Source organism: Helianthus annuus, chromosome 2, assembly GCF_002127325.2.
Source record: "Helianthus annuus cultivar XRQ/B chromosome 2, HanXRQr2.0-SUNRISE, whole genome shotgun sequence".
NCBI classification, from domain to species: domain Eukaryota; kingdom Viridiplantae; phylum Streptophyta; class Magnoliopsida; order Asterales; family Asteraceae; genus Helianthus; species Helianthus annuus.
In genome coordinates, this window is record NC_035434.2 from 18,612,308 (window position 1) to 18,635,254 (window position 22,947).

The following is a 22,947-nucleotide window of genomic DNA, read 5'->3' on the forward strand; positions in this document are numbered from 1 at the left end:
ATCTGGGGTATTATCCCAGGACTTCTGCTGAATGGAAGTTCTGACCTAGTCCTCGGATAATACTGGCTGCATTTGCTTGAAACATAGCAAAAAGCCCTCAGCATGCTGATGAAACAATAAAATTGATAGTCGCTGCTGTTGAAATAAAAAGATCCTCTAAAGGGGACACACCAAAAGTCGAAGCCGTCGTCTCTCTGCGTATACGGAAGTATCGACCTGAGCTCTCACGGCCCTCGCATCTAACCCCTATACAGATATCAGCTGTGGTATACTCACCTGTAAGACTGAATATTGGGATCTGGATACAGGAGTATATTCAAGTAGTGAGACACACGAATAAGTCAGTTCCTAAGACATTAACATCGTATCTCGGATCATTTGAACTTTGTGTGAGAATTTCAGTGGACTGATATACTGATATTCTAGGTGAATTGTTTTGAACTGAAAATCTAATCAAGCTTAACGGTGTTAGTGACATGTCTCATAAAACTGATATGATCCTCTTACATGAACTCTCAAAAATATTGCCTGTATATATTTCATTTCTGTTTCATTGTGTTTTTACAAGTGGTGTCATTTACTTTCCATTAAGAAAAAATTAAAAAAGATTTTGTATGTGTTTTAGCATAAACGTTTGAAAAAGTAAAAAAAAAATTTGACAACTGATGTAGGGAAGCTGATTTTCAAAATTCCGAGTGCTAAACATGATGGCATTATTGTGAGGGGGAGAGTGTCAAATTGGTAAAATGTGGTTTTCAAATTAACAAGTGGTTCATCATATGTAAATAATCTGAGGGAAATTGATTGTTGGTGCATATGAGAGGGAGTTAGAGTTGGTGTATTCAAATTCTTATAATGTTAAAATCTTACTTCTGGGTTAAGAATGTGCAGGCATATTCAGGTATTGATCTTGGATCTGAAAATAGAGTGCCAGGTTTCTCTTCCTGAAGACCTCTGTTTGAGCCAGGCTGATCAATCCTGAAAATCTATGAAGGGCAGACAACGATCCTGAAGATGTTGCTGAAGAACAAGGGAAAGCCAGCAAATCGAGAGGGGGAGTCTGAAGATACCTGAGTAAAATGTGATCCAGATTTCGATCATGGAACGGATAATCTTAAGGAATCAAGAGATCTGATCAAGAAAATTGATGAAGATAAAGAGAGAAAAGCCCAGAGACTGGCCAAGACTGAGGATGTGAAGATACAGCGTTGTTGTGACTCGATGGACGACTCCGTCAACATTTGAGGGGGAGTCTGTTGGTACACTTCATCTGTCGACTTCATCTTGGACCGAGTCATTCTTTGTATTGTATAGATTAGGGCTCAATATACGAGAAAACTGAAGAATGTATGTGTGTTAGGAAGAGGTTTCGTTTATAGGGTTATTAGAGATAGGTTTCGCTTGGTTGAACATGAGGTTCCGCTTATATGTACCTAAGAGGTTTCGCTTGAATGGCAATGTACATATAAGCGAAACCCTCACACTATATATACCCTTGAAGCGAACTCATTTGTAACTTTACGAATTCCATACCGAGGTGCTGCCGGTGTGATGTTTGAGCTGTAAACATTGATAAATCAATTATACAGTAGATTAAAGTGAAGTGCAAGCTATTTCTACCTACGTTTCTTGTTATTCCGCAACTGAAACATAGGAGAACGCCTCTGAACGACTCGTTCAGGTCGAATCTCGATCCTACATTAAGCAATGCTTTCTTGCTCTTTATCATGTTCTCGCTACCCTCAAATTTTACTTTAAGTGCATCCCAGATTGACTTTGCAGTTTTATCATGTTGTAGCAATATGAATATATCCTCTTTAATTTCTTGTTGCAATAAACTGATCATCATCTTCTCGGCTTTGTACATTACCCGTTCCTGATCCGTGAATTCAGATAACTCTTTTAAAACTTGCAATTCCGTTCTAGGCAACACATACTTCCTCAATATGCATTCCCATGATCTAAGATGATACGCCTGAACCCAGTTCTCGAATCTATCTTTCCACCCGTAATATTCTTCGATACTCATCAATTTCGGGGGCTTTTGTGTGGTTCCTGTTTCGTTTTCTAAGTTCATGGCCTGAGCAATCGCAGCTGGACCAGACGGTGTTGCAAATGCGTTGTAGAATTCAGTATCCATATTGACGTAGCACGTTTTCCAAAGTAGTTGACAAATAAGCGAAAACCAGGATGTACAGATAAGCGGAACTATAGATGACCAAAGAAGCGAAACCTGATAAGCAAAATTCCAAAAACTGTCCCTTGAAGCGGAAACTTGAAGCGGAACCCTTGATGTTTTTGAAGCGGAAAGTCCCTTATGGTGACACACAAGCGGAACTACCACATAATTTGGAGCGGAACCTCTGAAAAATGACCGATTAAGCGGAACTATGAAGTAGTTTGGAGCGGAACTACTCAAGTGAAACTTCAAATTGTCACATGAAGCGGAACCTTTCAAGCGAAACTATCAAGTGTCCAAATAAGCGGAACCTATTCGAAGGTCAATTTGATCCACTTTTAGTCCATATTTTGGCATGAAACTTTCCAGGGTTTATCAATGTCCAATAACACGCAATCTGTGCAATTTTGACCCAATTCTGACCGGTACAACTTTCTGAAATGATAAAAGAAGATGTAGAAGTAGAAAACAATGATAAAATCCAGCTAATTTCTGTAGAAAACCTTCTCCCAAGCTCTGATACCACTTGTAGGATCGTGATTCGACCCGAATGAGTCGTTCAAAGGCGTTCTTCTATGTTTCAGGTGCGGAATAACAAGAAACACAGATAGAAATAGCTTGTTCTTCACTTAATCTACAGTTTTATTGATTTGACAATGATTACAGCTCAAACGTCACACCGGCAGCACCTCGGTATGGAAATTGTCAAAGTTACAACTGAGTTCGCTTATAGGGTATATATAGGGATGAAGGTTCCGCTTATACGTACATGTTCACAAGAGCAGAACCTCTTATGTACGTATAAGCGAACCTACATAGGACCGTTCAAGCGAAACCTCTAGACAATGACCTTATAAGCGAAACTATTTCACTAACAACATACACTCGCCTATTTTCTCGTATATTGGGCCCTAATCTATACAATACATCATATGACTCGATCCAAGACGAAGTCGACAGAGGAAGTGCACCAACACGGTCAATTAGAAAGAACCATCCAAACGCTTGTCGATATGTTGAGAGCGTGTGCCTTAGACTTTGGGGGAAGTTGGGATGACCATTTACCACTAGTGGATTTTTCTTATAATAATAGTTACCATAGTGGCATTCAGATGGCTCCTTACGAATTACTATACGGGAGGAAATGTAGGACACCCGTATGTTGGGGCGAAGTAGGGCAAAGGGAGCTTGCGTCAAATGATCTGATAGCAATGACAAATGAAAAGATTGACTTGATTAGACCTCGATTGAAAGCGGCTCAAGATCGGCAAAAATCTTATGCGGATAAAAGAAGATGTCCCATTGAATTTCAAGTTAGAGATTATGTTTTATTAAAAGTATCCCCGTGGAAAGGCATAATCCGTTTTCGTAAACGGGTTAAGTTAGGTCCTCGTTATATTGGACCGTTTAAGATTTTGGCTCGAGTCGGAAAAGTTGCATATCAATTAGAATTGTCGTCTACACTAGACGAGATTCACAATACCTTCCATGTATCGCAATTAAGAAAGTGCCTTGCGGAGGAAACGGCGTTTGTGCCTCTCGACGACATTGAATTGGACGAGGGGTTAATTATGTCGAAAGACAGATAGCCATTAAAGACGTTAAGGTAAAGAATCTTCGCAACAAAGCCGTTAGACAAGTGTTGGTTCAATGGCAACACCGAAAGGGATCGGTACTTACATGGGAAGCGGAGGATGAAATGCGGAGGCATTACCCTTTTCTCTTCGGTATGTAAATTTTAATTTTGTTATGTGTCCAGGTTTCGGGGAGAAGCCTCTTTTAAGGGGGTAGACTTGTAACACCCAAAAAAATGTTTAAAATGAAAATAAGTGAAAATAAATAAAAAGTTAACTTAGTTAGTGAATTATGACAAAATGATAGTTAAGTTATGGGAAACGCCTAAATTAAACACATAACAAACTAGGAGGGGGAAATGTGAAAAATTCTAAATAAAAAGGATATATGAATTTGAACACCAAAAATCACACACTCTGGTGTGTTTGGTTCGACCAGAACAGGTGAAACAAGGGCAAACCCTAGTTCTTGCAAAATTCAACAAATTGACAAGGAAATTCGAAGTTAATCAGTTGCATGCCTTCAATTTCTCGATTATCTATACATACTCAGTAGAGTGGTAAGTTCAGTTTCGTGTTTTGATGAATCGTAGGAAATTGGTTTGTTGGTATTGAACCCTATCAAAGGAACAGTTGATTAAAGCCAAAACCGGATCAGAGCAGTGGATCCAGAATAAGCAGATGTTTGGATTGCATTCTCTCCCCTTGAAGGTGGTTCTAACACCTGATATCCTCAATCCACTAACCTTTTACAACAACTGCTGGTTTACAACAACTGATAAAGTATAAAGACTGATGAAGACTAAAGCCCTGATGATCAATCTACTATTATGGGTCAAGCACTGCTGAAGAAACAAAGTGCTGCTGGAGTCACAACAGTGGAAGGATAAAGCAGTAGTTTAGTCTTTCCTTTTGTATGTATTGTAATCAGTAGTTAGTGAGCAGTATTTGTAATAGGTCAGTTGTTAGAGGATGTTAGGAGGTTATATGTCACTTTCATGGTGACGTCAGCCAAGATGCTTCAGTGGTTTGCTCGTGCCTATAAATAGAACAGTACCCTGTACTATTCTATTAGCTCTTTCACCACTTTTCATCTTGTACGAATAATCCGTTGTGAGCTTAGGCTGAGGGGGAGTTTGTAATTCATGCATGGATTGTATTGGAGATTGAAATAAATTTACTGATTCGGTTCAATGATAAACTTGTGTATTGAAAGCAATTTTCCTGTTTGATTTTGTGTGAAAGTTTGTTTCCATTTATATTCCGCTGCAATTACTTGTTCATCTTCTTAATTAATCAAACAAAACACAATAAAAAAGAAACTCAGATCCTAACAATTTGTATCAAAGCTAGGACAGTCAAATTTGATCTAACAATCATTTTGGCATAACAATTCAGCTCAAAATTGTTGATACTTATTATTGTTCGTTTTGCTGAAAAACAGAGCAAGGTTTAATCACCATCAAAGTTGATTAATCAGTGTCTGTAAAACAACCAAGATGACATCACAATCACAAGATGCTAATAATAGCATCGGTTCACTCTTCAAACCACCTATGTTGAAGCGAAATGAGTACAACATCTAGCAGAGAAGGATGGGTCACATCCTTGCTCAACAGAACACCGGGTGTTGGAAGTCGGTTATCTTTGGACCTCATGTTCCAATGGTCCCGAGTTCTGAGGATACAAAGAAGTTCGAACCTAAAAAACCTGAAAACTACACTGAAACTTATTTTCAAAAATTCAAACTCGATGCCAAGGCATTTAGCATCGTTGCATCTACACTACCCAATGAAATATATGATGGGTTGTTACACTGTAACAGTGCCAAGGAATTATGGGATGCACTTAAGGAACAATTTGTGGGAACGGAAGAAGTAATTGAAAATAACAGGGAAATTCTGAATCAGCAGTATGAAACGTTTTGTCATGTTAAGGGTGAAACACTAACATAGCAATTTGAGCGATTCAGTTGTCTCATTAGTGAGCTAAGACTTGTTAATGTTGAGTTTGCAAAATCAACACAAAATACCAGGTTTCTTAGATCACTACCTGAAAAATGGGACACAATTGCATTTGTGACCAGAAATTCTGTTGAGTTTAAAGATCTGACACTGACCCAACTTCATGGTAGACTCCTGACCTATTAAAGGGAGTTAAACCAGAAAAAGAAGTTGCAAGAGTCTGGAAAAGTTGCAGATGACTACACATTTGGCAACACAACTCTTTTGGGTCAGGAAGAGTCTGGCAGCAGTAAGGATCAGAGTTATGATCATTTTATTGACATAACTGCTGTTGGTAATTTCAACTCTGATCCTCACTCATCCAATTTTGCTTTTACAGCAAATGGAGAAAGCCAGATCTCTGACAATCTGTTTTTTGAACTCAATGATTTACAGCATTTTGATCCCACTGACTTAGAAGAAATGGACATTTTGCATCAATTGCCCTAGCTAAGTGTAAGAACTAGCAAGTTTTACAAAAAGACAGGGAGAAAATTCCAGGGCTACATGGGAATTTAAAAGTGGGGTTGGATAAGTCAAAGATCAAGTACTATAAGTGTAATACGCTAGGTCACTTTGCTAGGGAATGTAGGAATCAAACCACTGGTCCAATTATTACTCATCCCAGCTCAAATCCTAGACCACAAAACCAAAGCACTATGCACTATGCCCAATATAACAATGCTGCCCATGTAAACACTGCTCATTATGCAAACCCTGGAACCCCTGTTCCTGTGCATTATGTTCAAACCACTGTTCCACAAATTCAATATGTCCAAGCTCCTGTCCCTCAGGTTCAAGTGCAACCAGTTGCACCACAACAAGCTGCACAGCAGTGGTTCAACCAGATCAGCAAAGCTTTTTCACCCAAGGCTTTGTTAACTGGAGCAACTTACCTGAAGAGCTAGGTGATGAAAATTTTGCACTCTATGCTACTAATGATGTTTCTAATGATGATTTTTGTTTCATGGAATTAGAGTCAATACCAGAAGAGCTGGATGCTGTAGAAGGACAACTAAGTGTTGAAATAGTGGATGAAGTTGCTGAAGCGGTGGTTGCTGTTGTTGCTGATAAAATACTGCTAGGAGAAAATTCAGAACCCCTGATAGAACCACTGTCTGACCCCTGGTCTGAAGAAGAAGAGAAGAAACATGGTGAGAAGGAAGAGAAGGTGACTGATGAAAAAGAGCATGTTTGTAACTGTGCCATGATGACTGCAGCTAAGGTATCATCTCAGGTTCTTGAAAATCTGTGTTCAGACAAATGCATCATAGCATTTGCTAACATTAAAGAGGTGAACTAAAACCTTAGGGATAGAGTGTTGAATGATGAAGTCAAATCTGAGAAGTCTTTAAAGGAACTTAAAAACAAATTGTCTGAAAAACATAAAGAAATCTGCAGTCTAAAAAAAGAGCAAAGCATTACCAAAAACCAACTCCAAACTATGATAGAAAAATATCATGTTTGTAAAAAGGAGTTGGAGTCCACCCAAATCACTTGTGAAAAATGGGTGGAATCCTGCAAAGGTTTTGAGATAATGCTTGAGAAACAGCTTGAAAGTAATGTGAAATTTGGCATTGGTTTTAGAAAAAAATGATGAAGTTGAAAACAATGCTGCAAATCAAGCTGATTCAATTGAAATCATTCCAACAAACAAGAATGGCCAAGAAGTTAAGATAACAGACAAACTTGGTAACAAAATCACTTTGGAAAGATCTGTGGGGTCCTCAACTTTTGAGGAAATTGAAAAGTACCATTTTAAACCCACATGGTCTGATGAGTGTGACATTCTTGAAAATTTTAAACCTATGGACTTCACAACCACTGATGATGTAAAATCTCCTAAAGCAAAGGTCATTCCTCTCAAAGACATCCCAACAGTGGTTCAAAACTCTGTTGCTAAGGAGTCTGACAAGAAGAAAAGAAGAGAAAAAGTAAAAAACATGTTATGTGATTTCTATAAAATGAAGAATCATCTAACAAAAGACTGCTTTCATCTAAAAGCATATGATATCAACAAAACATGTGTTACTGTACCTGCTGAGAGCTGCACCATCTGTGGTAAATCAAACCACAAAACTCAGGAATGTGTGTATCTCAAATCTTTTGATGAAAAAAGAAATGAGTACACTGCAAAAACATCCATGAGTTCATCAAATTCATCTGTCAAATTCACCAAAAATAACCACTGTTTGTGCCAGTCTAAACAGCTGTTACCAAACAGCTGAACCAAACCTCTGTCAAAAGAGATGTCCAAGTGACTAATGCACCCCCTGCAAACCAATACCACAAAGGTAAAGGTAAACCACCATACCAAAGGGTCCCACATGTTTATGAGGTTTACAAAAAGCCTTCTAAACCAAGAGTGAACAGGCATCCTTTTGGCTATCAACAGCTGATTGGGCAAGACTCCCAGCAGTGGTTAGTGAAAAACATCGTCCAAACCCCTGACCTAACCACTGTCCATCCACCTGAACTTAACACAGATACTGCTGAGACTCCATCCAAAGCCTTATTGGCTTTGGAGACCCTAATGAACTAACCTTTTACTACATGTGCAGGGAGCTTCTGCATACTTAGATAGTCTTTGGTATATAGAAAGTGGAGGCTCCAGGCACATGACAGGATGTAAAGCCCTGCTTCAAGACTTCAAAACTCATGGAGGGGGTGATATATCTTTTGGCAATAGTAGTAAAGGGAAGGTTCTGGGTCTGGTACAGTTAAATATGGTAATGTTAAGTTTGAAAATGTCAATCTAATAGACAATCTAAAATTCAACCTCCTGAGTGTCTCTCAAATGAGTGATAAGGGCTATGGCTCATTCTTCACAAAGGATTGTTGTAGGATTGTTGGACCAGAAATGGTTAAAAAGATTGAATAAATAATAAGAAATAGAAAAACCCAACTTGTTGCTCAAAGGAGTGGCAATGTTTATGTTGTTGATATGTCAAAAGAGAGCCCCGGGACTGATGCCTGTCTGTTCTCAGCTGCCTCTAACAAAGAGACAGAATTATGGCACAGGAGATTGGGGCACACAAATCTTAAGACAATCACTGCTATATCCAAACAGGGGTTAGTAATAGGTCTTCCTCAAAAACTATTCACCTGTCCTGAGCATTGTGTTTCCTTTCTAAAAGAAAACAACATAAAAGCTCATACAAATCCATTAAAGAGTCCAAAACAACCCAGTGTTTGCAAATGTTGCACATGGATTTGTTTGGCCCAGTTAAAGTCATGAGTCTGAAAAAGAAAAAATATTGTTTGGTTGTTATAGATGACTTTTCTAGGTTTACATGGACTTACTTTTTGCATTCCAAAGATGAGACTGCATGCATTCTTCAAGATTTTGTGAAACAGGTTGAAAAGCAGTTTAACTTGCAAGTAAAAGTCTTCAGGAGTGACAATGGCACAGAGTTCAGGAATAAGGAGTTCGATGATTTCTGTGTGTCAAAAGGAACAAAATGGGGTTGTGGAAAGAAAGAACAGGACATTGATAGAGGCTGCCAGAACCATGCTTGCAGATTCAGGTTTGTCATTAACTTTTTTGGCAGAGGTAGTAAACACTGCTTGCTATGTCCAAAACAGAGTTTTAATCAACCCCAGGCATCAAAAGACTGCCTATGAACTGCTGTATAAAATCAAACCACTGATCTCATACTTTAAAGTATTTGGCTGCCCATGCTTCATTTTGAATTTAAAAGATTCTACTTCAAATCTTGCAGCCAAAGTAGACAGTGGATATCATTTAGGATACTCAACCACTGCTAAGGCCTACAAAGTGTTTAACACAAGGACCAAAACAGTGGAAGAGACTTTGAATGTGAAGTTCAATGAACTTTCATAAATGAAAATCCCTGCAAATCCTGCAGAATTGTTTGATCTTGATAAATTTACTTTTGAAAATACTGCTGTCAAGACTAACTGTCACACCCCCAAAATCCCACACGCGGAGTACCACCGCTTGGAGGCGTGACTGACCAGGATCAAGCCACCAATCATATCAAACCTAGCATTTAATAATAATCAAAGATACGATTGATGTTCCAAAAACCAAACGTTGTATATGTAGCGGAAGCATTAAATGTAAAACCCAAAAACATAAGTATCAATGTGTGAATGTAAAAGTGTTTAATAAGCATTCACGAGTTCTTGTCCACAACGACCCGCCTCTCCTCTGGTGCAAGCTCCAAGCATACCTAAGGCCCTGCAAGGCATGCAGCAAATAATCAACAAACTAGTTGAGCGAGTTCACATGAAGTAAATTCATAACATAGTGTATAAGTATAACTAGTGGGGGCTTCCCATACTAGTGTGGGTACTAAAGGTGGGGGCTTCCCATGTTTATCCTGGCTAATGAGGGCTTCTCATTAACGGTACTTACTAGACTAACTTCCGACCATGTGTTCTTCTTTACCGAGAACAGGAAAACGTACAGGGTCACGTAGGCTTTACGTGACGTGTCCTTCCCCGAGGACAGTGGTACGCGTGGGGGCTACGTAGGCTTTACGCAGCGTGTCCTTCCGACCCGGAAGACAGTAGAAGGTATTGGGTTACGTAGGCTTTACGTAACGTGTCCTCCCGACCCGGGAGACAAATGGCAAATACTGGGTTACGTAGGCTTTACGTAACGTGTCCTGACTAACCTGAGGACGATGGTCTATAGTCTAAGGAATGCGTAAGTACGAGTAACTCTTTCAATGTCAACATATCCAACCCAATTCCCAACCCGGGAATCCCATGCCTTGGCTGTGTGAACTCACCTTGGTTTGCTCGGCAGATACACAAATAAAAGACTCTTGAACTAAGGGTGGTCAACCACGTCCTAACAGGGTTACCACACAAGTCAGGTTCGGTTCAGATGATACACATATACATCATGGCAATCGCGTATGCACGTAAACACATTAAGTACACTACTTGTGCTATTCGGATGGTTGGGCCAAAGAACTTGTGTGAGCCCAACCATCTTGTGCGATGTGAGTCTAGGCCCAAACCTTACCCGGCCCAACTGAATAACAAACCAAATATATACAGTCCAATAGCATAACGGCCCAAAATATTTACAACACATTGTGCGGCCCGGTTAACCTTATACGATCAAGTCCAGCCCCAAAAACCTCCCGGCCCAGATGATATAAACCGGCCCAACAAACAAACAAACAATTTAACATTCACGGCCCAAATCGTTAACTCAAATAACAAGTCTTGTGCGATCAGTGGACCTTGTGCGACTCGGACGAGTTGTGCGACTAGAATTGGGCTTAAGGCCCAAATCAGTTATTCCGATCCGTGACCTTGTGCGATCTGTTAACTCTTGTGCGTCTGAGATCATATTGTGCGACTGGGACCTGTTGTACGACTGGCCCTTGTATGACCGGGTCAGGTCTTGTGCGAGCAGTGACCCTTGTGCGTTTGGGCCAGCTTGTGCGTTTGGTCCGATTGTGTGATTGGACTTCTTGTACACCAAGAAGTCTTGTGCGATTATTTGAATAAATTCCACAATTCAAGCAATCAGTTACATGATTATTATAATTTCCAAATTTAACCATTATCAATTAACATAATTTCAGTAAATCAATTGGCATGGTATCGATCAAACAGTGCAAACATAAGCCAACTCATAAGAACCCTAATCAACCAACATGAACAACATTCATACAACCAATAATCTATCTAGATATATGAACATGTAACCGAGAAATCCACATACTCCGAAGCATATATTGAGCCGATTCTTATGAACATCATGATTATAAATCGAACTAAATAACATCATAGCAGTTTAGCAAGCATCATCAAATCGATTTCCAAGTTAATCTCATGCAAAACCGATCCACAAGATTATCTATATACGGTTCATATTGTTTGACATAACAATCAATCCTACTCGTTCTAATCAAAGCATGTAATAATAGCATCATTCAATCACTAAAACACAATTAAGCACTAACCGATTGGAAATCAAAGAGAGGGATAATGATCCTCTTGTGTCTTGTGCCGTCGGGTTCGAGCAAGAAAGAGAGAGCTAGGGTTTTTAGAACTTGTGTGTGTTATCCAAAAAATTGTAACAAGTGAGAGAACAACTCCCCTTACGGGTGTTTGTTTGCGTGAGAGTGAAGTGGGCCGAGCCCAACTCGGTGCCCACGGATCCGGATGCAAGGTGTAGAGCCCAAGGCTTGTACGGTCCAAAAGTGTGTAAGTGTTGTGCGATCCGGGTTGTTTGTGCGGTTCAATACATAACATACATACACACATCATGCACAACATACATAATAACATAATCACAAGATTTACGTAACATTCATAAATCAGATATCACATATACACGTAACGTTACATCAAAGTAAGGTCTAAAGTTCGAGTTGTCACATTATCCCCAACTAATTGGAAATTTCGTCCCGAAATTTGGTATGCACTCACTGAGGAAGCTAGATAAACTGTATTGTTCACTGATTTTCCTGGGGTGTCACATCCTCCCCCCGTTGATCTGGAATTTTGTCCCGAAATTCCGAAGTAGTAGCTTCAACCTCAGTAGTGGTAGCATTGGTTTCGAATAACTGGGGGTACTTTTCTGTCATCCTGTCTTCGCGTTCCCAGGTGTACTCTGGGCCACGTTTGGAGTTCCAACGAACTCGTACAAGAGGGATTCTCTTGTGTTTGAGGACCTTCACATCCCGGTCTGTGATTTCTACTGGTTCCTCGACGAACTGCAACCGCTCGTCGATAGTGAGTTCCTTGAAAGGAATGATGAGGTTTTCATCTGATAGGCACTTCTTTAAGTTCGATACATGAAAGACATTGTGAACTGCCCCGAGTTCAGCTGGTAGGTTCAACTTGTATGCTACTTTGCCAATCTTTTCTATGATTTCGAATGGTCCGACGTACCGCGGATTTAGTTTGCCCCGTTTGCCAAAACGAACCACACCCTTCCAGGGTGAAACTTTCAATAAAACCCGGTCCCCGACCTCAAATTCCAATGGCTTTCTACGCTTGTCCGCGTAGGCTTTCTGACGGTCGCGTGCTGCCGCCATACGTTGTCGTATCTGTGAAATCTTTTCTGTGGCGTCCACCACAATCTCTGGACCCGTGATCTGACTATCCCCCACCTCTGCCCAGCAGAGGGGTGACCGGCATTTACGCCCGTACAATGCCTCGAATGGAGCGGCTTGAATGCTGGTGTGATAACTGTTATTGTAAGAAAACTCCACCAAAGGGAGGTGCTTTTCCCAGCCGTTGCCGAAATCGATGACGCATGCTCAAAGCATGTCTTCTAGCGTTTGGATCGTTCGCTCAGACTGCCCATCCGTCTGAGGGTGATAAGCTGTGCTCATGTCTAATCTCGAGTCGAAGGATTTATGCATCGCTTGCCAAAGCTCTGACGTGAATCGTGCGTCGCGATCCGAAATGATGGATGTGGGCACTCCGTGCCTCGAAACAACCTCTTTAAGATAGACGTCTGCGAGAGTGGAGAACTTATCCGTTTCCTTTATAGGTAGGAAGTGTGCAGACTTGGTGAGTCGATCCACGATCACCCATATGGTATCATTCCCACGCTGGGATCTAGGTAGGCCTGTAACGAAATCCATGGAAATTTCTTCCCATTTCCATTGAGGTATCTTAGGCTGCTGAAGTAGGCCAGCTGGTTTCTGATATTCGACCTTGACTCTCGCACAGGTCAAGCATTTTCCAACGTACGTAGCAATGTGGGCCTTCATACTAGGCCACCAATATGTAGTGCTGATGTCGTGGTACATTTTATCCGACCCTGGATGTACCGAGTAGCGAGACTTGTGAGCTTCATCCATTACAAGTTCGCGTAAACCGCCATAAAGTGGGACCCAAATACGCCCCGTTACATAGTAGGCGCCGTCTGCCTTCTGTTCCATCTGTTGTCGTGAGCCGCGTAAGGCTTCAGCCTTGACGTTTTCGGGCTTCAATGCTTCTACCTGAGCATTTCGTATCTGTGCAGGAAGGCTAGACTGAATCGTAAGCTGTAGCGCTCGCACGCGCCGTGGTAGAGTGTCTTTCCGACTGAGGGCATCAGCCACAACATTGGCTTTGCCTGGATGATACTTGATGGCGCATTCGTAATCGTTAAGTAACTCGACCCATCGTCGTTGACGCATATTCAAATCCTTCTGCTTAAGAATATGCTCGAGACTCCTGTAATCGGTGTAAATCGTGCACCTGGTACCGTACAGGTAGTGTCGCCATATCTTAAGTGCGAAAACCACAGCTCCCAGCTCTAAATCGTGCGTCGTGTAGTTCCGTTCGTGAACCTTTAGTTGACGTGAAGCGTAAGCAATAACCTTGTCGCGCTGCATTAACACACATCCAAGTCCCCGAATGGATGCATCACAATAAACCACGAAGTCATCTGTGCCCTCTGGCAATGAGAGGATAGGTGCGCTGCAAAGTTTATCCTTTAAGTGCTGAAAAGCAGTCTCCTGGGGCTCTCCCCAGCGATAGGTAACACCCTTCTGTGTCAGTAACGTAAGCGGCTGAGCAATCTTCGAGAAATCCTTGATAAACCGTCTGTAATAACCTGCCAAACCCAAGAATTGGCGTATTTCCGTTGGCGTACGCGGTGCAGGCCAGTTTCTGATCGAGTCTACCTTGGATGGATCGACGTGGATCCCATCCCTGTTTACCACATGGCCTAAGAAGTGGACTTCACGAAGCCAGAAGTCGCATTTAGAAAGCTTGGCGTACAGCTGTTCCTTCCGAAGGAGTTCCAAAATAAGACGAAGATGTTGCTCGTGTTCTTCCTGACTCTTGGAGTAAATCAGAATGTCGTCGATGAATACTATGACGAACTTGTCAAGATAGGGTTTGCACACCCTGTTCATCAGATCCATAAATACGGCAGGCGCGTTCGTTAACCCGAATGGCATGACGAGAAACTCGTAGTGACCGTAACGAGTTCTGAAGGCTGTCTTGGAGACGTCCTCATCCCGGACTCTCAACTGATGGTACCCCGACCTTAAGTCTATCTTCGAATAGTAGCACGACCCTTGCAACTGGTCGAATAAGTCGTCAATGCGCGGAAGAGGATAACGGTTCTTCACCGTCACCTTGTTGAGTTCACGGTAGTCGATACACATCCTGAACGTACCGTCTTTCTTTTTCACAAAAAGTACTGGAGCTCCCCAAGGCGAAGAGCTTGGACGTATGAAGCCCTTTTCCAAGAGCTCTTGCAGCTGCTTTGACAGTTCCTCCAATTCTGATGGAGCTAGACGGTATGGTGCGCGAGCTATGGGTGCTGCTCCTGGAGCGAGCTCGATTTGAAATTCGACCTGACGATGAGGCGGTAAGCCAGGTAAGTCTTCAGGAAACACCTGAGGGTAATCACGTACAATTGGAATATTCTCCAATTTCTTTTCTTTTGCTGATGCGTCTGTAACGAGTGCCAGAATGGCAGTATGACCCTTACGTAAGCATTTCTGAGCCTTCAAGAAAGAGATGATGCCAACCACAGCACCACTCTTGTCGCCTTGAACTTCTAGAGGTTCCTGACCCGGACGAGGAATGCGAATTATCTTTTCACTACATAGAATCTCTGCCTGGTGTTGGGATAACCAATCCATCCCGATCACAACGTCGAAGCTACCCAAAACTATGGGAATGAGATCAATAGAGTAGGCTTGACCAGCTAAGATAAGATTACAACCTTGAACTACGTGCGTGGCTTCTAGACTTTTACCGTTAGCTAATTCTACTACATGTTTGGTGGGTAAAAGTGTTGGTGCACGTTTTAGCAGTTGACACATTTTCACAGACATATAGCTTGTATCCGCACCCGAATCAAATAAAACAGTAACGTAAATATTGTCGAGGAGAAACTTACCCATAACAACGTTGGGATCGTTCACTGCGTCGCCCCGACCTAGTACGAATGCACGACCACGAGCTTCATTGCCGTTGTTGTTGTTGTTTCCCCCATTGTTGTTATTCCCGTTGCCCTGGTTGTTGTTGTTGCGATTCTGGTTCAGCTGAGGGCAATCTCGTTTGAAGTGACCTTCAGCCCCACACTGGAAACATCCCCGGTTTCCACGCTGTGGCTGCTGCTGCTGATTCTGGTTCTGTGGAGCTGGTTGCTGAGGCTGCTGATTCTGATTTGCAGGACGAGGGCTCCTACAGTCTTTAGCCTCGTGCCCCATCTTAAGACACCTTTGACAGCGACCCTTGTTACACGGGCCGTGGTGATGCCTATTGCAGTTGTGGCACCTAGGTTGACTACCCTGATATCTCCTCTGTCTGTGACTGCCAGAGGATTGTTGATTGGGACTCTGATAGTGGTCAATCTTCTGCTGCTGAGCTTGTGGCTGAACAGATGCTGAACTTTTACTAGAATCTCCATCCCATTTTCTTTTACTGTCACTAGATGTAGCAGGAGTAGCTGAGGTAGTGACGTTAGCAGTAGCATTAACACGCTTGGGCAGTTTATTCTGGTCCACTGCCTGATCGGTGATACGGTGAGCGAGACATTGGATTTCCTGGATGTTTTCGAGGTTAGCCGACGTCACGTGGCTCTGAATTTCTGGCGCCAATCCCTTGAGATACAACTCAATGCGCTTGTATGGAGGGTCCACCATAGTTGGACACAGAACGGCCAGCTCATTCGACCGTTTGGTATATGCTTCGATTTCTGACCCAACCATCTTCAGATTATACAGCTCGTCTTCCAACTTGTGAATATCCTCACGTGTACAGTACTCACGCTTGATGAGTTCCTTGAAATCGTTCCATGGGGTGGCGTTAGCAGCTGCCAACCCTAAGATCTGGACTTGGGCGTTCCACCAAGTCAGTGCTATTCCTTCCAAAGTGCCGGTAGCAAACTTGACCTTGCGAGCCTCAGGGCACTCGCACATTTCGAATACCGATTCTAACTTTTCAAACCAGTGGAGGAGTCCCACTGCCCCCTCTGTGCCGCTGAAAGAGTTTGGACGACAGTCCATGAAGTTCTTGAATGTGCAGACAGGCTGCTGCGCGTGTTGACCTATTGTGTATGAATAGGACGAAGTTAAATACGAGAGTTAATGTAGGATCTAAAGATCCTAGTGTGTGCCTATACTGCAGGATATACTACCTGCTTGAGCTGCTGCAACTGCCGCAGCAACTTGAGCTTGAACGAGAGCCTCTAGCTGGGCTTGTGTCATGTTGATTCTTCCAGACATGATCTTCATAGTAAAAGTAACGTAAATGAGAGTGGTTCGCGAGTAGGGCGATGACAGAAAAGTGTAAGCACGTAGGGTTTCTCATGCTATGGTATCATGTGTATCTAAGCGTAATGCGAGCAAAGTTCTAAGCAGTTCTAGCAAACAAGCAATAAACATAAACCTTATTACCTAGGATGTCGAGTCTTGCACGTGGAGCGAAGCGTCGTTGTGGATCGTTGAGAGCACTGTTCTGGTTATAGTCCGGTTTTAATAAAAATGTTTCCCCGTATTAAAACCAAGTTCTCTATAACCAATGGCTCTGATACCAATCTGTCACACCCCCAAAATCCCACACGCGGAGTACCACCGCTTGGAGGCGTGACTGACCAGGATCAAGCCACCAATCATATCAAACCTAGCATTTAATAATAATCAAAGATACGATTGATGTTCCAAAAACCAAACGTTGTATATGTAGCGGAAGCATTAAATGTAAAACCCAAAAACATAAGTATCAATGTGTGAATGTAAAAGTGTTTAATAAGCATTCACGAGTTCTTGTCCACAACGACCCGCCTCTCCTCTGGTGCAAGCTCCAAGCATACCTAAGGCCCTGCAAGGCATGCAGCAAATAATCAACAAACTAGTTGAGCGAGTTCACAGGAAGTAAATTCATAACATAGTGTATAAGTATAACTAGTGGGGGCTTCCCATACTAGTGTGGGTACTAAAGGTGGGGGCTTCCCATGTTTATCCTGGCTAATGAGGGCTTCTCATTAACGGTACTTACTAGACTAACTTCCGACCATGTGTTCTTCTTTACCGAGAACAGGAAAACGTACAGGGTCACGTAGGCTTTACGTGACGTGTCCTTCCCCGAGGACAGTGGTACGCGTGGGGGCTACGTAGGCTTTACGCAGCGTGTCCTTCCGACCCGGAAGACAGTAGAAGGTATTGGGTTACGTAGGCTTTACGTAACGTGTCCTCCCGACCCGGGAGACAAATGGCAAATACTGGGTTACGTAGGCTTTACGTAACGTGTCCTGACTAACCTGAGGACGATGGTCTATAGTCTAAGGAATGCGTAAGTACGAGTAACTCTTTCAATGTCAACATATCCAACCCAATTCCCAACCCGGGAATCCCATGCCTTGGCTGTGTGAACTCACCTTGGTTTGCTCGGCAGATACACAAATAAAAGACTCTTGAACTAAGGGTGGTCAACCACGTCCTAACAGGGTTACCACACAAGTCAGGTTCGGTTCAGATGATACACATATACATCATGGCAATCGCGTATGCACGTAAACACATTAAGTACACTACTTGTGCTATTCGGATGGTTGGGCCAAAGAACTTGTGTGAGCCCAACCATCTTGTGCGATGTGAGTCTAGGCCCAAACCTTACCCGGCCCAACTGAATAACAAACCAAATATATACAGTCCAATAGCATAACGGCCCAAAATATTTACAACACATTGTGCGGCCCGGTTAACCTTATACGATCAAGTCCAGCCCCAAAAACCTCCCGGCCCAGATGATATAAACCGGCCCAACAAACAAACAAACAATTTAACATTCACGGCCCAAATCGTTAACTCAAATAACAAGTCTTGTGCGATCAGTGGACCTTGTGCGACTCGGACGAGTTGTGCGACTAGAATTGGGCTTAAGGCCCAAATCAGTTATTCCGATCCGTGACCTTGTGCGATCTGTTAACTCTTGTGCGTCTGAGATCATATTGTGCGACTGGGACCTGTTGTATGACTGGCCCTTGTATGACCGGGTCAGGTCTTGTGCGAGCAGTGACCCTTGTGCGTTTGGGCCAGCTTGTGCGTTTGGTCCGATTGTGTGATTGGACTTCTTGTACACCAAGAAGTCTTGTGCGATTATTTGAATAAATTCCACAATTCAAGCAATCAGTTACATGATTATTATAATTTCCAAATTTAACCATTATCAATTAACATAATTTCAGTAAATCAATTGGCATGGTATCGATCAAACAGTGCAAACATAAGCCAACTCATAAGAACCCTAATCAACCAACATGAACAACATTCATACAACCAATAATCTATCTAGATATATGAACATGTAACCGAGAAATCCACATACTCCGAAGCATATATTGAGCCGATTCTTATGAACATCATGATTATAAATCGAACTAAATAACATCATAGCAGTTTAGCAAGCATCATCAAATCGATTTCCAAGTTAATCTCATGCAAAACCGATCCACAAGATTATCTATATACGGTTCATATTGTTTGACATTGTCACACCCCCAAAATCCACCTGCGGAGTATCACCGCTTGGGAGCGTGACTGACCAGGATCAAGCCATCAATCATATTGAACATAGCATAATATAAATAAAGTAATTCGTAAAACCCCATTCAATACAATTGACGTTTCAAAACAATCATAGTATCAGTAGCGGAAGCATAAGTACATAACCCAAGTAAACCATAAGTTCAATTATTCGAAATGTTTAAACATAGCGTTCTTAACCCACTGCCCACAACGTCCCGCTCCTCCAGTGCAAGCTCCATAAGTACCTAAGGTCCTGCAAGGCATGCAGCAGATAGTCAACAAACTAGTTGAGCGAGTTCACAGTTTATTGTTTAGTTTGGGTAATTGTGCGTTTGTTCAATTAAGTTTCGTATCGTATCAGTTCCATCGCGGCCTCACAGGCATGTGTGCGAAGATTATGTTCGTTAGTTCGCGACCGTAGTCTTTACCGACCAGGGTGTGTGCGAAGGCAATTGATCAGTTCGTTCGCGACCATAGTCTTTACCGACCAGGGTGGGTGCGAAGGCAGTTGAGTAGTTCGTAAGCATCAACAGTTTAATCGTTCGTTACAGTATCAAAGTATGCACAAGTAATCATCCAACCCATTCCCACCCTGGGAACCCATGCCTTGGCTGTGTGAACTCACCTTGGTTTGCTCGGTATGCTAGGTTATGCACTCACAAGTAATTTATTCACGTCCTATCGTATGCACGTATAACAAATCAGTTCATGTTCACAACGATACGCATGCAATTTAATGTTCACATAACAGTCAGTTTGCATATCGACACAACACGTATTATTTCACAGTAGCACATCAGCTATCATTCGATTCATGGTCATCTTTCGACACATTAGAGATCTTTCGACTAACAGGTACCATAGCTATCTTTCGAACAGAATGTTATGTTTCGAACTTAATGTTATCATTCGGTCATTGCTATCCTTCGGTCAACACTATGTTTCGAACATCTAGTATCTTTCGGTATCTTACGGTTACTACCATGTTTCGAGTAACTGATATCTTTCGATGGATATCAGTTACGTTACAAGTTTCCAAGTTTTGCTGTGATTATCAATTATCAGTTTCCAACTAACATTCCGTAATATCAGCAAATAGATCAAACAGTTTCGGAAACAGATCAATTAACATAATTTCCAACTTTTAGTTTAGCATGCAATCGATCAAACAGTCAATTATCCATCGGTTTTCTCATGAACCCTAATCAAATCAAAGCATGATCAATATTCAAACATTTGAGCATATAACGGCCGATCACGGGTTGTTCGGTTTTAGCTCTAAGCCGTGCAATCCGACTGTGTATTTACCAACCATCATGAACCCTATGACTCGCTTATCAATTACGACATAATCAATTACATTTATTCGAAACCCTAGATCATCATACAACAAGTCCGGTTATATGGTGGCCGATTAACTAACCTGTTCGGCCGATTACAAAACTAACCGATACACAATAACATCTTAACAATCATTCAAATCAGTTCGATTAAACACATAACATACTCGGTTAATCACAGGCACATATAACATCATTAAACTACTAAGACACGATATCCGGCCGGTTAACACACCAACTAACATAAAACTTCAAGCAGTCCGATAATCAATTTATCAAGCAATTCGATATCAAGCACTAACCGATAAAAGGGAAACAAGGATGATCCGATCAAGAAGGCGGTCTCCGGTTGCTTTGCCGTCCGGTTTGAACGAAAGAGCGAGAGAGGGAGAGATGGCCGTCTAGGGTTTGTAAAAATGACTGCCAACTACATGCATTCACGTCTAAATACTTATCACAGTTATGGCCAAGCCCATAGAAAGACTGGGCCGAAAGATGTCGAAGGATTCCTTCATGGCCCGAATGATATGTTTCGAGACTTATCAATCCGAAGGATGATCTTCTGGATCGAAGGATGTGTTTCGTCATCCTTCGATTCATGCACCATGTTTCGTGGACATCCTTCGAAGGTTGCTTGTGTAATGTAATGTGTTTCATGCTAACTAGTTTACAAGTTTCACAATGTAGCAAACAACTATGCACGATCAAACAATCAAAACGTATATATATTTTCATTAACACACAACTCGTATAATTCAAGTCCACAATCCAACAACTAAGCAGTCAAAGTCAAAGTCAACGCGCATTAAATGCGAAAGTGAAAGTCAAAAACTCGAGTTGTCACATTATCCCCAACTTAAAAGAAATTTCGTCCCGAAATTTGGTACGCACTTACTGAGGAAGCTAGGTAAGTTACATCGTTCACTGATTTTCCTGGGGTGTCACATCATCCCCCCGTTGATTTGGAATTTCGTCCCGAAATTCGGTAGTAGTAGCTTCAGCCTCAGAAGTGGATGCATTGGTTTCGAATACCTGGGGATACTTTTCTTTCATCTGGTCTTCGCGTTCCCATGTATACTCCGGGCCACGCTGGGAGTTCCAACGAACTCGAACAAGAGGGATTCTCTTGTGTTTGAGGACCTTAACATCCCGGTCCGTGATTTGAACTGGCTCCTCGACGAACTGCAACCGCTCGTCGATAGTGAGTTCCTTAAAAGAAACTATGAGGGTCTCATCTGATAGGCACTTCTTCAGATTCGACACGTGAAATACATTGTGAACTGCACCGAGTTCAGGAGGTAGGTTTAATCTGTAGGCTACCTTGCCAATCTTTTCTAAGATTTCGAACGGTCCGACGTACCGCGGATTCAGTTTGCCTCTTTTACCAAAACGAACCACACCCTTCCAGGGTGAAACTTTCAATAAAACCCGGTCCCCGACCTCAAATTCCAATGGCTTTCTACGCTTGTCCGCGTAGGCTTTCTGACGGTCGCGTGCTGCCGCCATGCGTTGCCGTATCTGTGCTATCTTTTCTGTGGCGTCCACAACAATCTCTGGACCCGTAATTTGACTATCCCCCACCTCTGCCCAACAGAGAGGTGACCGGCATTTACGTCCGTACAATGCCTCGAATGGAGCGGCTTGAATGCTGGTATGGTAACTGTTATTGTACGAGAACTCCACCAAAGGGAGGTGCTTTTCCCAGCCGTTGCCGAAATCGATAACACACGCTCGGAGCATGTCTTCTAGAGTTTGGATAGTTCGCTCAGACTGCCCATCCGTCTGAGGATGATATGCTGTGCTCATGTCTAATCGTGAGCCGAAGGATTTATGCATCGCTTGCCAAAGCTCTGACGTGAATCGTGCATCGCGATCCGAAATAATAGAAGTGGGCACTCCGTGCCTCGAAACAACTTCTTTAAGGTAAACATCTGCTAGGGTGGAGAACTTATCCGTTTCCTTGATAGCCAAGAAGTGAGCAGACTTTGTGAGTCGATCAACGATTACCCAAATAGTGTCATTCCCACGCTGGGATCTAGGCAAGCCCGTAACGAAATCCATGGAAATTTCTTCCCATTTCCACTGCGGTATCTTGGGCTGCTGAAGTAGACCAGCTGGCTTCTGATATTCGACCTTGACCCTCGCACAGGTCAAACATTTTCCAACGTAAGTAGCGATGTGAGCCTTCATACTAGGCCACCAATAAGTAGTGCTGATGTCGTGGTACATTTTATCCGACCCTGGATGTACCGAATAGCGAGACTTGTGAGCTTCATCCATTACAAGTTCGCGTAACCCGCCATAAAGTGGGACCCAAATACGCCCCGTTACATAGTAAGCACCGTCTTCCTTTTGTTCCATGCGTTGCCTTGA